This window comes from Alosa alosa, chromosome 17 (genome assembly GCF_017589495.1).
Source record: "Alosa alosa isolate M-15738 ecotype Scorff River chromosome 17, AALO_Geno_1.1, whole genome shotgun sequence".
Taxonomy (NCBI): domain Eukaryota; kingdom Metazoa; phylum Chordata; class Actinopteri; order Clupeiformes; family Clupeidae; genus Alosa; species Alosa alosa.
Window position 1 is genome coordinate 10,246,501 of NC_063205.1, and position 17,250 is coordinate 10,263,750.

Below are 17,250 nucleotides of genomic sequence, written 5' to 3' on the forward strand. Positions count from 1 at the left end.
CCTACAAAGTATAAACTGCTTCACCCAGTGATATTTATTACAAAACACAAACAAGTACTAGGGTGCGTGGCTGTCTCTCAGTCTTAGTTTAAGTGTTGTAGACATAAAGAAATAATCAACCCTCATAGCTATGAAATACAATAATAGAGTTATTGAAAGATGGGTGTGTGGGGGGGTGTTGTGAGTGTGTCCCTCCCTTTTCCCTATAATCCACTTGAATGCAACCCCATCTCTGTTCCAGGCTGTATAGTCTTACAGCCACATCAAGGAGCGCTGTTGAAGAAAAGAGTTGAAAAAGAAGAGAGAGTCCCTGAGAAGGCAAAACACAGACATGTCAGTCACCGCTCCACGATTACCAGAACTGACAGACAGCATCCCAGCAGATCGCCGTGATTTGAAGCCACAGGCACCGGCTAATGTGCATGACCACCCAGCACACCAATTACACAGTCCTGCCGAAGAGAGAGAGAGCAGGAGAGAAAGAGAAGGAGAGAGAGAGAGAGAGAGAAAGAGGGAGAGAGATAGAATAAGAGAGAGAGAGAGAGAGAGAGAGAGAACAGGAAGGGAAAAAAACACCCTTTCCCTGCCTTCAGGTTGAAATCCGCCAACATTTCTGAATGATGGCTTTTAAATGGTCCCTAAGAGGCTTCTGAAGCCCTCTGTGCTCAACTGCTCTACTGTTCTCACTGTACTGGAAGCACTTTCCCAAGAATGCCATGAAATGGGCTCCGGAATAAGGCTGGCCCCTCCACTCGCCTCCATGCCCTGACCAAGTCGTACACCTTCCTTACGCAAACACACACACACACACACACACACACACACACACACACAGACAGACACAGACACACACACACACAGACACACACACACAGACACACACACACACACACACACACACACACACACACACACACACACAGCTATTCCCACCCCCTCCCTTCCCACTCCTGCATTTTTTAACAAGGGGCTTGTGGTCACTCCAGACACTGTGAGAAAGCAGTGAGCGACATACAGGCTGAATCCGGATATATTCACCCCCAGCGTCTGCTCCTCCTGTAGTCTGCAGCGGCGGTACGGGAGACAGAAGTGCCATTGCACCCACAGTGAAGCATCAGTGTGCACTTAGTGTGATGTTGATACAAACTCAAAATGAGCTGCAAGATGTAGACTTATATGTGCATGCGGAGGGTGATTGTTCTTTTCACATTCAAGAAGGGGGAGTTTGTGTGTGTGTGTGTGTGTGTGTGTGTGTGTGTGTGTGTGTGTGTGTGTGTGCCTGAAACCAGAGCGTATGTGCCGTGTAGAGCATAAATGGGGATGTGTATGAACTGCATGCGAGGGCATGTGAGCCAATTCTTTATGTCCACTGGTCCATTCTGTGCGTGCATGCATGCTTGGAAGTGCATGAGAGAGAGAGAGAGGAGGGAGAGAGAGAGAGAAAGAGAGAGAGCAAGCATGACAGCAAGTGTGAATTAAGAAATGAAAGACAGAAAAAGGGATAGAGAGAGAGAGAGAGAAAGCAAGAGAAGCAGAGAGAGAGAGTGGAGAGAGGGAGAGGGAGAGCGCGACCACGTAGAGTGCGTAGGCTTTATTAAACATCTGGGAGTCATCAGAGAGCTGGAGTAAAAGACTGGACTCAGCTGTATCTGCGCGCACGGCTCCGGCCGACGCCTGCTTCATATCGACCCGACACCTTCCCACAGGGGGTGAGGGTTTAACAGTGACCTCGCACAAAACCTTAAAGGAGTGAGCCATGGAGAGAGAGAGAGAGAGAAAAAGAGAAAGAAAGGGACAGGGGGGGGGGGAGAAAGAGAGAAGGTAAAAGAGAGGGGGATGAATTAGAGAGAACAAAAAGAACAGGTCCCCAACCTTTAGATGAAAAAGAGAGAAGAGGAAAGAGTTGGAAGGGGTGATGGAAAAAGACAAGGAATAAGAAAGAAAGACAAAAGGCTCAACCCTTTAGACTAGCGGACAACTGCCTTCCTCTCTCAAAGCCAGACTTCAGTTCTCCTATGCAACACATGGGGAAGAATAAGAGATAGAGAGAATGTGGTTTGCAAGTATTAGTTTGATTTTCAGGCTGCTACACACTTACACACACAAAAACACACACAAGGTTGTAATTTAGTGATGTGCGCACACAGAAAGCTTCATGACTCTATCCACTACCCACCAAGAATTTCACTTCATCAAGCTTAAATAAGCCATGAAAACATTTGAGGATTTTTGTTGTGTGTTCGTGCATGAATGTGCGTGCGGGTTTCTACACGAGTGTGTGTGTGTGTGTGTGTGTGTGTGTGCCTGCACGCTGTCAACAGCCGAGAGAAAGTGCGGCCTGTGTTTAAATAACACATTCAATCCACCAATTGTCGTAATTCGGCCTCTTCCACATCGTCATTAATAATTCAAAGAATTCTTGACTCTGACGTTAAAGAGGGCACGCCATCTCCATAGATGGCTGTAGAATGTGATGGTTTATAGTATGTAATTGGAAACATGTCTGGCCGGCAGTTTCCTGTGTGGTTGCCGTGGTCCGAGGGCCTGCGAGGGTCCAACCCTCCCAACAGATGACTCGGCCAATATTAAGAGCTTGATGGGAATGATAGCAAGGGGGCCAGCTTTTCCCTCTGCCACTCGCAACGAGAGAGAGAGAGAGAGAGAGAGAAAATGTCAAATTTTAGGGAAGCTCCAATAGCTGATGCATGTTGTTCATGGTTGAAGTGTATGTTCAATTGTGTATTTTCCAAAACAAATAAATTGGAGATCTGGCCTCTATTTGGCATGAACAGTCCAGGCTTGCTTGCTTAGTCGTTGGTTCGCAAGACTCATATGAGCTTCCTCAACATAATTAGACGTGTCGTGCACATACAATCCCATATGATATTTATGCATGAGCCCATTCTCGTGCACCGGCGATTTCTTCCCCATGCACACACACACACACACACACACACTCTCTCACACACCACCCGACATGTTAGACCACACTGCCACACGCCACGCAACCCCTAATTAAAGAGACTACTAGTCTGTGAACCACAGTGGAGAGAGAGAGAAAAAATTACACCCACGACCCTTTAAGTGCTATGTCAAACATGGACAACCCCAACATTCCATTCACTTAATTTCATTCAGGACAGGTTGGCGTTTGAAATCCCCGTCTACCTTATGGAACGTACAGAACATGAACATGTCAGTATGGAATGATATATAATACACACGGAACACATACTTTCATTGGCCAGGAGGATGGAACGTGCGTACACTCTCATTGCCCCCCCCTTGGTGGTTTAAAGCAAATCACTGCTAAAGTGCCCCATTCACATGAAAGATACATGGACTGGGCCAACACACTCTTCCTCCCAGGTCCACCAGCCTGCGTGGAACAGCCAAAGCCATAAAACATGTAATGGTCCATTAGGTACAAGCAGTTCAATCTATGGATATAGGCAGAGCAGGCCAACTAGGTTTTTGGAAATGTGCCTGAGATCCTGTGTACGTCTGACACTGCACATAGAAAGATAAACATCAGAACTGTATGTGGGGAGAAGGAAACGCAGGCCAGATGATGTGTTTCATAACGTGACTCTCTCACTCTCCGTCTGTCCTGTTTCTTTCTCTCTCTCAGTCTCTAGGGAGCGCCCGTTCTCAGGGGATAAACATGCTCACGTACATCAATTCATTAAAAGAGGTCTGGGAGAGAGGGGCCTTTATTGTGTAACCCTGGGCAGTGTCACACAGTGCCGAGGGCGTCACAAACACTAAACACGTGCACACACTTCACTCCGTCACAGACACACACACTTACACACAACTGAGGGCATTGTCCTGTTGTGTTGTAACTCAGCCCTGGGAACGACTATCGCCACCATATTCCAATGGGGCTTTGTCACTCTTGACGAGACAATCCTCCCAAGACTCCCTCTCTGATCTACATATATGAAAAGATTAGACGTCTGCCGCCACAGACTCTCTATAACGCCATATGTGGGCAAAAAGGACAGTGATGAGCAGATGTGTGGTGACGCTGGCATGAAGGTGGCCTTTAAGATGACCAGACCTCCCATACATTAATCCACTCCACACAAACACCGCAGACTGCATCAGTCTCGAATATTTTACTCACAGATTCAGCTCAGGTTTGATAATGGGGTTGACTTCTGTTGACAATAAGGCAGGGCCGTGGAAAAAGGCAGCCATTACGTAAGATGCACAGAATTGTTCTCAAAGCCCTTAGCGTTCTCAGCATTATTATTCTCATTATATATATAGAGAGAAAGAAATCAAATATAAATAAATAAAAGCCAGAGAGAGAATTCTGTAAGTACACAAGGATGTAATGTCAGCCATGCATAAGAGATGCCTGGTTCATGGCAGAGGGATGACGTGAGTGCTGGACTTGGCCTCCCCTCTCTGCACAATTCATGGTGGGGAGGTGTGACCCATCCTGTCACATTTTCCAGCAAGAATTAACAAAAAAGAGAAATGTATTAAAAAAATGTAAGAATCTAAATGCCACAGTGAAGTAACAACAGCACTGCTGGTTTGTGGCACTTGTGGTGGTCAAATTCATCCCAGCCTGCGTAAGGCCCTGCGTAATTACAAATCACGAGGAAACTCTCATGGAACGCCTTCGTAAACAAAACAAAGTAATAGCAAAAATCCATCTTTTTCTCCGCTGCCTGGTTCGTCGCAGAGGCATCCATAATTCTGTCAAATTAGGAGAGGCTCCACCAAGACGCCTGAAGACTAGCCTACCTCAGGACATGCCAGACGTCCGAGCCATCAGTCAAGGAGCACCCGCTGACGGCACTGTGTCCGGCTGCCAGCTCGGCGTCACGTGGCTACGGAGTCGCCGAGCACACTGCCTCCACTGTCTCTTGGCGAAGAGGTGGAATGAATTCCGTTTGTCGGCGGCTCTCTCGCGTGCGCGCACAGGAAGCGTGCGCAGGTGAGGAGAGCTAGGCTCTAGCTGACTCAGCGGGATGATCCCCTGCTGATGCCGAGACTTTGCTGCTGTGTGAGCGCTATCGAAAAGGTGATTGTATACTGAGAGACGTCACCAACTTCTCAAGTTTATTTTTTTTAACGTAGACTTTTATTCGGACTTACAGCTCAACTGTATGGCATATACATTCAGTTGTTGTTTTTTTTATCCAGAGTTATTTACTAAACAGTCATGATGAGTTCCTGCTCACTGGCGCACAGTTTTACACACAAACTTGACTGACAGTTGTGGTTACATATGTCCTCTACAAGCACATAAATCTACATATGTCCCTTATTACCAGCATCCACAAGCCACTGTATAATAGTGAGAGTAAATTTTGGCAATCTAAATATTTACCTTGTATATCTATAACACATTTATTGATCCAAATAAATGCCTTTGTGAAGGACAGTTTTATTTACAGCCATGTGATGTCTTTGCTCTGTAGTCATTTGGGGCGAATGGTGGAGCGGAAGAGAGGAGATATTGCAGTGGGGTCAGTGAGATAGCACACAGTACCGGCCAGATTTACAGCAGGATATAAAATGCCTAGGGGACATAATCGTAATGATGGCGAGAGCCTCTCCAACTCCCATGATAACAGCACACAGACACACTTTTATAAAATGACATATCTACCTACTTACACGTAGGAGATGCAATAATGGAGGTGCCTTTTTGTGCAATGCCATAAAGTGCATGGTGGGTTCCAGATGAGACACATTTTTAGTTGCCTGCATCCAAGAGGAGCCTGCAGGTACTACTGGGAGGGTACAGTGATTCAGATGTATCCTTTCAGCTCTCTCTCTCTCACACACACACACACACAAACGAAAACACACACACACACACTGAGAGCTTAATATATCAGCATGTGAGCAGAGAACTGAGTCCACAGCACTGACCTACATTCTGTCTCTGCTCACAACAAAAACTGAATGAGAGAGCAGAATTGATTGCCCAATGAGAGAGCAGAACTGATTGCCCAATGAGAGTCTGATAAGGAAGTCACATGCCCCCCATGACATCAGCTAAGCAGAAGATGTGTGTGTGTGGGGAGGTACTGTATCTGTGTAAGTCACGCCTTCTGCGGACAACCCAAGTGTCACTCAGGATTCTTACACGAAGGCCTGACATTACTTTTACTAAGAACAATCGTCGAAAATAGCCGTTGAAACCCCCATATACTAAAAGGATCAAAGAGAATGCACTGACGGACAATGTGTAAGCTCTTATGTCTATCTCTCTCTCCCCACCCCTCCAGAGTAGAGCTGAAAAAAACCCTAACCCTTTTCTGCACCAAGTACTCATGTTGTTGGACTTCTGCTCTCACCATGTAAACCGTCAGATCAGCAGTTGGACTCATTCAAAGTGACACGCATTTGAAATGATTTATGTGAGAAGTGTCCTAATATATTCACTCTGCGGCCATCTTCCGCTCTCTCTGGCTCACCAGCATTCCAGCAGCATCCAAGAGCTTACTTCACACATTCTTCAGATTGTGGCCTTAACATTTCTCAGACCAGACAGTGAGTAGAAAAGAGATAGAAAGATACGGAGAGAGGGAGGACGAGAGGCAAGAAATAGCAGTTGTGATAAATGAGGCTCATGAACTTTTTCACCCCAGTGGTTGCAGTTTTAAATAAATCAAAAAAGAATTTACCGTGTATACATGAAATTAATACTTAGCCAGGGGAACAGAACCTTTTGATGATGGGCTTTGGAGAGAAGAACTTCTGTGTTTATATTAGTCATTCCCCCCGCATACCCCTCGACCCTCTCCCCACCCTCCCTCCACTCACCATTTCCCGTTTTCATTAACAACTCGGTGTCCATGTGATGAGATCAAAAATTTATTTCGATTTTAATTCCGGGGGATTTGGGGAGGATGAACTTGTGTCCCACACCGGGAGGAGGGAAGAGCCGAGGCCTGAATCAAAGAGATGCTCCAGAAACTAAGACAAATGCCCGGCACTCATTTCCAAATTCTCTCCTTTTTTTTTGTGTGTGCGTGTGTGTGTGTATGAGAGAGAGAGATTGCACGTGCACAAGAGAGAGAGAGAGGAAGACAGAAAGAGAGAGAGAGTGTAAAAAATAAGAGGTGACAAAGTAAAAAATCCCATCTGTCTAGAACTCATCTAGCCCTCAAAAGCGCTCCCCTCTTTAAATGCAAAGCTTACACGTTGAGGTGCTGGGTTCCACGTCCACTCTGAGTCCACTGTGGGGTATTGTGTATGCAAGACAGGCATGTAGAGACCAGGAGATCAGTGTTGCCATGCTGGAGGGGTCACGACATTGCATTACGGCAGCAATCTCATCGGAGGCAGCTTTGCCGGGCGTATTGGGAGACGTGCCGTCTTGCCGTAATGACTTTGTGATCCATCTGGGATTGGACTGACGGTTCCCTGTTTTCCCCAATTCTCCCTGACTTTCCACATGAGGGATGGTCTCCCTAAGTTCGCCTCTCAGCATGCAAGGCCCAGCCAAAACCTTCTGGGTCCGCTTCAAAGCCATTAAAACACACTCTAACCTGATCAAACCGCCGTTTGGCCAAAGCAATCGATTCCCCAACCCGTTGACGGCCCTAAATTTTTCTGACTGAATCCCTTAAAAAGCTGTTTCTAGTTCAGGCCCAATGGACCACAGCCACATAAAACATGTGTTTTCAGGACCAACTCTGGAATGGACCTGGATTGTTGTTTGATGTTTTGTTGGGCACACCTTGCTAAACTCCTCTATTGCCAAGCTCCATCTGCAGCTCCTTTTTAACCCTGAGTGTTTTACCTTTACAGCAATTTAGCAGGCATGCCACAAATGACCAGGAAACACTGACCCTGACTGACTTCTTATTCGGACACAGAATATGCTGTGTAGCATTAGACAAACACACCAGAGGCTTGTTCCATTTTTAGTAGCATTTTGACACAATGCTAACCCTGCACCAATCCTTGATTAAATACAAATAAAACCGAATATTTAAGCAATCCCCTTTATTTGTGAGTATAGGACACGTTGTCCATTTCCAGCCAGGGATCCTTGGACATTGGACAAGTTTCAATAAACACTACCTTGAGAGCCATTGCTGAGGGTTCAAAAGCACAACTTTAAAAGGTTCTCTGAACGGTTAGAAGAAAAACAGATGACCGAATGCGCTTGGAGTGACACCGCAGCCTGTCAAGAACTTCCAAACACCTGATGACTTCTATCCTCCGTGTGTTGACATCTGTGGTATTTTAAGGTTTTGTTCCTCTGTGCTGAGCTGAGGGCGTAGGAAGGAGCGAAAGTACGAAGGGTTACTGCACGAAGAACAAAGTTCACCTGTATTCTCCAAACAGTCTAGAGACTAGCGCTGCTTTATCAAACACAGGGGCCCCTGCTCTGTACACAGCTGCCTATTTTAAAAGCTGACAGGGCCGGATGGTGCGTTTGGCTTGTGTTAAAACAATTGCCAAGGAGCTGGGGCCATTTTGTAGAGACATTGAAAATAACACCGGGCCTGACAGGAAGGGGAACGCAGGCCAAGCGGCTCTCACCCTACAGCTATTTAACCGCTCGTCCACCGTAAAGGCCAGGCTCCTTGTCAGTCGAAGGCTTCGTGGGCCGTCTCGTTTGGGACTACATTGTTTTTTCTTCCTTTTCGCTTAATCTCTGACCATTGAATGTAAATAATAAGAGTCCGAAGTGTTTTCTTCTTCCTCTAGGGCAAGTCGGGGGAAGCAATTTTCGATGGTTTGGACTGCGGAAGACAGCACATTTTCTCTCTCTCTCTCTCTCTTTCATTGGGAACAACTCTGCTCACGGGGGTTAGTGGATGATTAATGGGCCGTGCTTGTAAACGTGTCCTGTTGCCAGGACCTGTTTCGTGCTGATCACTTCCACACGCTGGCCAATTGCCCCGATGGGAGGTTCGCGTCGGCGGAGATGAACGCTGGGAATTAGGCTCGGTGTAATGGAGGATGACCGCTGGTCAGCGATGCCAGGCTGCTGTTTGTCTTCAGTATCTGTCCCCGTGCACCCTTTCTTTCTCTCTCGGTGTGGAAATGTTGTGTGTTCGAATCTGTCTCGCCTTGGTCAGTAAAAGGTTGTTTTAGCATCACCTCAGCTGTCTATGGCTGGTTACAGAATAAAGGAGGGTTTTCCTCTGTGGCTGTGTGGGTTCAAGTGGCAAGCCAAAGCACATATAAGCACCTAAATTGCCGTGGACTGGCTTGTTGAAGGCCAGTGATGCCAGGGTACGAGGAAATGGCCGCCACACATTGGACTGTTTCTCACCTGTGATGCGGCAAACACAATGGTACCCTGACGAAACAAGGGAGGAGGTCAGTTTTTGTCTGTCTGTTTTTTTTGCCGACATCTGTCTGTAGTTTTTGCCGACATCTGTCGAGCACTTAATTCCAGTAGTAAAAAAAATTGACAATGACGAAAAACTAAAATGCGAGATGTTCTAAAAATGAGGGAAAACATCTGCACATCTTTGGAAACAATAAGAAAGATGGAAGGGGGAATGTCTATAGACATTTTTGCAACAGTTCAGATTAAATCCAACTGGATGTTAAAGCTGCAGTTGACGAGTCTGACAGATTGAGGGGACTTAGCCAAAAATTTGAATGTTTACAACTCTCATGCCCCTCCCCCACTACCACCAAGCACCCTCTCATTGAGTTTGTGCTCGTCAATACGCACCAGACTGTGATTGACAGTCAGATCTCACACAGCCCTGCTCTGATTGGACCAGAAGAACCGGGAGCTGTGGATTTTTGCAAAACAAATAACAGGCTCTAGGTGGAGGTAGAAGTGCGGGGTTTTTTTTCCAAAACCGGCTGATTTATGTTGTTCTGTCAGAGCATAGTGTCGGTTTCAGTGAATATGATCAAAACAATCTTGCCAACTGCAGCTTTAAATGGAGTATGATGTCTTACAAGTGCCTCATCCCATCCACTCACTAGCCAATCATAGCCCAGAATTTAAAAATAACGGACATGAGGCCGGGTGGGGTCAGAACGCTGACATATTATCACCAAAAACAGGCATAGAGGGACATCGGTGGCCTGTGAGGGAGATAAAGGGCACCAGCATGCCCAACCCAAAGCACTCTCAAGAACAGCGCAGCCCCCCTAGAGTACGCTGGTACTCTCAAGACGTTTATCAATGACAAAACAGGAAGTGAGAAACATATTAGGATTCAGAGCCAACTATGCAGCGCTGAAATGAATACTCACACACACACCACAAAATAAACATTCTTTTTTTTTTGTCAGGCCTCAAGATTTACTATGCCGTGTTCCTGTTCCAAGTATCACTGTCAATCTAAAACAGCCTGACATAATAGCCAGCAGAAAGCCTTAGTCATTTCACAGAGATTGAAAGTAGGGACACGTGTTAGGAGTCTGTGATTCATTAATCAGCTAACGCTGGACGTTTTTCATTTGTTTATTTATTTATTTGTTCCCGGCAGTCTTTCTCTGCTGGGGGAGAGAGAGAGAGAGAGAGAGAGGGAAAAAACTGCTTACTCGAGGACGAAAACAGAAAAGGGAAACATGGTTGAGTCATTGTGTGGCGGTGCTCACTGAGGCCCAAGACATGGAGAGTGGCAGTCTGTTGGGAGTCTATGAGCACACACACAGCCATCACTCGCAGCAGTGTCCCCAGTGGGAGATCTACCCCCCACATACACACACACACATTTATTCACGTTTCCAACCCATCCCCCCATATTTTTTTCGCTTTCCCTAATGCTCTCCATTCATATTTTCCTTTTCCCTTTAGCTATTTCTCCTTTTCTTTCTTTGCTTTTTTTCCTTTCTCCTCCTGTCTACTTTCAGGTCATTTTTCCTTTCACATGCTGGTAAACCTCAGTGGTGAATGTGAATGCAGAGTCCAAGGATGAAAGGATGATACAGTGCACTTAAGAAAGAAAATCTGTGCTTGGGTTGGTCCATTAAATAACGTGACGCACAAATGGGCAAATAATTAACATTTAAAAGGCTTAAAATAGCAGGTCTCAGGGGCCTTTCCACCCCCGCACCTTAGATGGAGGTGCACCCAAACAAGGCTATCGCAGCCTGGGTTGAGGTCTGTGGACTGTCCAAGCATAGTGCTTTTGACAGAGACTCGCGGAGGAAGGGGGTAGCCCAAATGGTTTTCAAAGGAAAGGTGGGACTGGGCAGCTTTTTGACTGACAGCTCCTAGACGTGTTCCAGTGTTGGGGGGTTACGTCGGCCAAACACTTTGGTGAACCACCAAAACCATCAAGCACAGGACATGGACATCACTGGCGCGTATTATGAGCGTGCGTCGTCCAACAATAACAGCACACCGCAATACCGTTCATATCCCAGCGCCTGCTCCCTGCCAATGGTGAGGAAGGACAGCTAGCTTCGCTACGCTCTCGCTGGTGAGAACGCTCTGATTTACACGTCAGAGTTCTGGAGACCGGACCGTAGCCAATGTTCGGAGACGGAGACAAAACATACTGTCTCGCTTGGGGACCTTGTCACTTGTGTTGGAACAACACTTGTCATGCGAGGCGAGGGATGGAGCCGGTCTGGGTGATGTGGGGAGATTAATCAATCTGTAATCACCTCTCGGAGAAAAACATTACACACTAGGCCCTAATTCCAAACAGACATGTGTTGAGAAAGGCACACTGAAGGAGACCACCCACCACCCAGAGAGAGAGAGAGAGAGAGAGAGAGAGAGAGAGAGAGAGAGAGAGAGAGAGAGAGAGAGAGAGAGAGAGAAAGAGAGAGAGAGAGAGAGAGAGAGGTGAGAGATAGAGGGAGGGTAAGGGATGGAGAATGAGAGAGGGTGTCATAATAACCCCACTGACCAACCATCCAACCGAAGGATGTCATCTTCGAGTCATCCCGGGTTTCGTAACTGCTCTGGCGGTTGATGGTCAAATCAAAAGGGGTAATGTAGTGGGGGTGTGGGACAGCCTTGAGTCTGTGTTATGTGAAACACATCATGGCATTTTGAGGCCCACACAGCAAATGATGACATGTTGTGTAGGTGGTCTCCTTTTGAAAGGCTGCTTTTCAAACAGTGCTAATGTATTAATAACTAACTAACTAATGTGAGTTGTATTTGCAGGGTGATGAGTGAACTCAACCTACATTTCTCCCATAGTAGGTCATCGTTTCCCATCCTTGGGGGCAGGACCCCATGTGGGGTCGCCTGAAATTCAAATGGGGTCGGCTGAGATACTGGGTATCTTACAATTGACCAGTACATTCCATTAAAATAAACATTAAATAAAAAAAATATATTAAAAACCCTTGAATGCTTCATTTCAATCTGGCTACATAAAAATAAACTTGTTATACTTTATATATAGACAGCCCACATGAGATGCTTGATTAACGTTCCAAACAAAGTAGCAAAACAACCACATGCGCAAAGATAGCCAAGAGAATTAGCTTGTTGGGACATTTAGGGAAAATCAAAGTGGCTTACTGGCTGTTGCAACAGAGATATTGTGAATGATTGGGGTCGGCAACGTTTTGTGACATCAAAATAGGGTCACCTGCCAAAAAAGGTTGGGAACCCCTGTAGTAGGGGTTTCTTATGCATTGAGAGACTTTTTCTAATTGTATGTCTACATATGCATGTAGACGGCCTCTTGTGTATGACACTGTGAATAATGAATTCTTGCTAAATGGGTAAAATGAGCCTTAAATGGAGAAACCGCAATCCCCACAATACACAGAGCACCTAGGCACACAGGACTGCTTCATGTTGAATGTCAAGAGTTTGATTAGATACACACGTCTCGTTTTTCTTTATTTCAAGAGAGAGCGAGAGAGAAAGAGGGAAGCTGGTGGAAAACTCCATTTTGGGGACTCTCCAGATGTTTCGGTCCTGGTGTGGAGCGCACTGGTTTACAGCAGTAGGAGTGTTGGGAGAAATTCATGGCCCTGTCCCAGTATAGAACTGCCCCTGGGGTTTGTGGGAAGCGAGTGATGTCATAATGGCCGTCATGTCCCTCCAGAGAGCCAGCTTCTCTTGTTCTAATTAGGAGGGGGATGGGGGTGAGGGGGAAGGAGACAGCTATAATTTGCCCCATTTAAGAGAAAGATGCTGCCATGTTATTTTTTCTGCAGTAACCAACCTACGACTTCGAGCCAGCCCACTTTTTCCCATTTCTGTGGAGATGTGCGCGCATTTGCGTACTCGCGCACACACACTAACTCACACACACACACGCGCGCACGCACACACACGCCCCCCTTTTGTGTGTTTAGAATGTTTGACGTTTACTGGGCTATTCCACTACTTCCTTCAGATGAGAATGATCAAAAGGTTATGACCTCTTTGTGTTCATGAACTGTGGAGTCTGCTAAATTTACATTAGACCAGATGAGGTTGAAGATAGACATGAACATATTAGATTTGACCTCATCGGTCCCGCCTCCTTGTTTGGTCGGCAGAAAGGTATAAATCTGTTTACAAAAGAACTTGAAGGATGAACGCATCGGGGTAGTTCCACCAATGAGGAACAGTAGAATAACAATATATTTGGGTGATTTTTAATAAACAACTTGACATTCGACATGATGTTCATGATGTTTTGGCCAAGACGCGCCAAGCGCACAATAGGCATAAAAAATGGAGGATTAAGTCCCTCTCCAAAACATGATTCAGTCAAGCTTGGTTAATCAAACCCAATCTGTCACTGACGCGACACAGAGCTCTGTGTCCATCGACATCACCAGTGCTTCATCATAAATCCAAGAAGCGTTGTTTTTTGGGAGGGGAAGAGGGAGTCAACGCGGGTGAATTTCAGAGGGCCTCGGTCACACTGTCACACAAGCCACTAAGAAAACAAACACACTTCACCCAACGTAGTCAGCCCCTAAAAATAGCCAATGAGGGGAACGGTCGTGTATGATGGTCAGAGTGGACCGAGCACCAAGACGCACTCAAGCCCACCAGACGCTGTCCATAAGGCTGCCTAAAGGCTCGTCCATATTTAATGGTGGGGCCGATGGCATGTTTTGTCTCTTACTGCACATGCACAGTGGCAACCGTCAGTTGCGGAATGAACCACATCTCGTCCACTGGCACCACAGTCATCATCCACCATTTCTCTTCTCCTTCTCTCTATCTCTCTCTCTTTCTCTCCGTGGGGTCACACTGCATGAGAATCCAATTAATGGTTGGCTGTGTTTACCCAGGCCGAATGAAAGTTCCAAAACAGTCTCTCCCCCTTAATATTGGACTGGAAACAAACAACAGAGTGGAGGCTGTGGCTGGAGTCGGCCGCGGCCACCGTGAATAATCCAGAGGAAACAGCACACACTGACCGAGGCCGATGCAGAGGAGAGAGAGAGGGAGGGAGAGAGGAGAAGAGAGAGTGAGAGGAGAGGATGGAAGACACAAGGCTGGGAGAAGACGAAAACAATGTAGGCAGACTGCAGCAGAGGCAGGGGAACAGAGGCACCCCTTGTTGGGAGCCAAGCAGCGAAGCTGCGAGGCAACCCATAGTGATTCTACGTATTCTTCTTCTTATTATTATTATTATTATTATTATAACGAAACGCTAATTTGCCATTGAACCATACAGTAAAAAGTTGAGAAATTTGGCACATTGATTCGTTACAGGCATATGTTTAATTTCACAAAGTTTGATGTCTGCACCTGGAGTGCTCTAGCGCCACCAACGTTTAAAATGTTGTATTACATCCATGCACTTACCGTACACCACATTTTGAACATTAAGGTATATTTGGAATCCTTGGATGAGACCGAACTCAACATACCCCATGACGTCAATTTCCACCATGTTGGATCTTCCGCCATATTGTATTTAATCAAAAACACTTAAAAGTCATCAAAGGTTATAAAGTTTGTCCGATTTTCACGAAACTTGACGCAGATGATCTTTAGACAATGACTCACAAATGCATTGCTTTTTGGAGCCATATTCAAAACCCATCGCTGTCGTGACCAATCAAGTTTGAAGTGATCTCAGCAAGGCTTTTGCGTATCAACACCAAACTCAGTACAGGGTCTCAGGACCCAATTGACCTGTCGCTAAGCCCCGCCCCCCATTGTTACCGTGTGAAAACTCGGACAAATAAACCAGACTTGATTAGAAATACATTGTGGACAATGGCAGCGGACAGTATATGAAAGCAGGCTTTGAGGACGTTTTGATCGATAAAAGGATTTGCTTTCCTCCAGAAGCTATTAAAAGGGACTTAATTATGCTATGGAGGGGTGTATTCAAAACGTTAGAATACATACAAGGTGACATGCAGTTGTGGCGAGTAGCCGTGCAAATCACCGTGCAAAACACACTGAAGTTAATGCTAGCTAGTGGAAGACTGATACTAAGATATGTTAGGTTACGTTAATATTTGATGTAGTAAGAATATAGTAGTTGGTTAATGAACATTTTCATCTTAGGATTTAACAGGGAACCTGTGCCCACGTTGTTGGCTTAGTAGTTTACATTACGTCGAGCTGTTGCAAACGCGAGAAACGTCCTGTAGGCTACTGTTGGTGAAAATATACCCCGTTTTCTAGCCTCTTGGGGTACCGGCTATCAGTATTACACGTCCCCCATGCAAAACGTTTGACCATGGTTATACGTCGTTTTTTTTTTAGTTAATAAACTCCATTAATAACCATTCATTTGTCATTTTATGCCTGCTCCCTGTTGTTTCCTATGGAGTTGTCCGAGCTGATGTCCGAGTCCCGTTGAGGCTGGACTGTCATTGGCTCATCAGCGTTCTAAGGGTGGCGCTTAGCGACAGGTCAATTAGGAGGAGGCTCAATAAATTTGATGACTTTTGACCTATAGGTGGTGGTATAATCACAGGAAGTGGGCTCATATTTCAGCAATGCTTTCACGTATTGAAACCAAACTTAGTATATGGACTTGGGATCTTATCCTGAGGACACAAAATGAATTTGGTGACCTTCAACCACTAGGGTGACGCTAGAGTAACACAAGATTAGGTCATATCTCAGCAATGCTTTGACGTATCAAAACCAAACTTGGTTCATGGACTTGGGACCACATCCTGAGGACGCACAAGAAATTTTGCGACCTTTGACCACTAGGGGTGCTATAATTTGCAACACTTTCTCGTATCGACACCAAACTTGGTATGTGGACTTGTGACTACAACCCGAGGACGCACAATACATTTGGTGATGTTTGAGGTATGCGTATCTGTGGGGGGCTATTGGGGTGTGTGGGAGAGGAGGTTTATCTGTGTATATATGTGTGTGTGTGGGATGGGGGGTTAATTGGGTGTGTGTATAATGTAACAACATTGGGTTGCCATGACAACTCCTGCTCAACTGCTTGGCCCGCACATTGCTGCTTGCAGCTATATTTCTTTCTGGTTTTGTTGGAGAGAAATAGTAGGGGAAGAAAAGAGGGGATGAAGGGGAAAGGTAGAAAGAGAGAGAGAGAAAAGGAATACATAAGGAGAAAGTGAGAGACAATGAGCAGAATAAGACTTCCCTCCATAGCTCTCGGAAGAATAAGTTATTACAGAACTAATTGCAGAGAGAAAAAAAAATGTATAAGTGGACAATCATTCACAATCTCCACAAGAGTCAGACTTTCAAGCTGAACCCCCCTCTCACCAGGACCAGAGGAAGAAGTGAGGTTGGATGAAGTGTGCACATAACTGCTTTTAGGAATCACCACCGCCCTTCACATCCCATCTCACAGCTCAGGGTGTCGTGACAAATCTCCCTTTTACTCCGGCAAAGGGCTGCATGCGGCTGAGGCCAGTTCAGCAGAAAAGCAATGTGGATTACTTGCGGTGCCTGCCTTTTTTCCTTCCTCCAAGTAATTGTTGAGAAATTGTAGGCCGCGCAAAGGCATAATCACCACCAAAAGCAGTTAAGGGATCATAAAAATGAAAGGAATCTTTGAGAGGAGAGACGGACGGACAGACTTATTCCAGCGCACACCCCTTGCCAGCGCTCATATTCCAAAAAATCAGTTGGAATGCCTGCCGAAGACGAAATGCTCCCAGAAGTGATTTTAGGGTATCGTGGTGTTGTCTTTGTTCTTGATATAAGGCTTAAATTCTTGGTCGGTTCAGCAGGGCTCATACCGAACACTTAATGGCAAAAAGGAGAAGAAGGGAAAAAAAAAAGAACGTTCAAATTTTCAGCCCTCTGCCTGTTTCACACCGTCACTGACGTGCTGAAGGAGGGAAAAGAAAATATTCAAAAACCTCAAAAAGGCAGCAATCGACAAATACTACACATCTAACATACTATTAGAA